The 1,058-nt window shown below is 41.7% G+C and overlaps 1 pseudogene; it reads left to right on the top strand.

Moving 5' to 3' along the window:
• The first annotated feature begins 366 nt into the window (after window positions 1–366).
• Window positions 367–1,058, top strand: LOC106454126 (annotated as a pseudogene).

Here is a 1,058-nt window from a genome sequence, read left to right as displayed (position 1 = left end):
ATTTTCTGAGAAATGGCTAACTCAAAAGTTCTTCTTTCTGATTTGATGTACTGTAGATGTTTCTCCACCGCTGAGGTTAGGGTGAGGCCAGGAATGTCAAGCGATATAAAATCGTTCGTAAAAAAAATCGCAGTAAGCCATTTTTCAGATTTTGCAAATTGTTCTTTAATTGATATTTTTCTCACCGTTGGCCGATTTTCTTTTGAGCTTCTAATATAAAACAAACATTGTATTATTGTTGTCAAAGTGAGGTCCTTCGGTAACTCAAGGTTTAATTGAGTATGTGTGTGGCATGTTACTAGAGCGAGATGGAGGGCGGCAGAGAACGACGGAGTAAGCGGCAGAGAGCAACCGGAGAGCAACTGATTTTGTTTGAGAAGAGAACATCTCATTTTGCCTCAATCCATCAGTGGAGAGCAGGAGCAACCAGTAACCATAGCGGAACAGACTGAGAAGGCATTTCTAAAGCAACCAAATGTTTTCCTAAGCTTGAAGAAATCAGGGAAAGGAAAGAGGCCTGGTAAAGGAGGAAACTGTTTCTGGAAGAACATTGGTTTGGGTTTCAAGACTCCCCCGAATCCATTGACGGACATTACATTGACAAGAAATGTTCGTTCACTGGAACTGTTTCTGTAAGAGGTCATATCTTAGCTGGTACTTGCCACAGTGTCAAGATGCAGAGAACAATCATTGTTCGCCGAAACTATCTCCACTTCGTCAAGAAGTATCAAAGATATGAGAAAAGACATTCCAGCATCTCTGCCCATGTCGCACCCTGCTTCCGTGTCAAAGAAGGTGACCATGTCATCATTGGCCAATGCAGGCCATTGTCAAAAGACTGTGAGGTTCAATGTGCTGAAGGTGATCCCAGCATGCACATCTGCCTTTGCCAAGAAGGCATTCACTGGAATGTAATAGGTTTTGAAGTTATGGAGAGTTTCTATGTTTCAGAATGTTTTGTTTGTTGATCCCTTTTGTGTGAGACTTGGTTTGTCCACAGACTGAATCCTACGTACTACTTTCGTCATCTGAAAATACTACATTCTACTGTTCTGTGA

This window comes from Brassica napus, chromosome C6 (genome assembly GCF_020379485.1).
Source record: "Brassica napus cultivar Da-Ae chromosome C6, Da-Ae, whole genome shotgun sequence".
NCBI lineage: Eukaryota > Viridiplantae > Streptophyta > Magnoliopsida > Brassicales > Brassicaceae > Brassica > Brassica napus.
The sequence above is the reverse complement of the archived record's forward strand: the minus strand, read 5'-3'. Positions and strand labels throughout refer to the sequence as shown.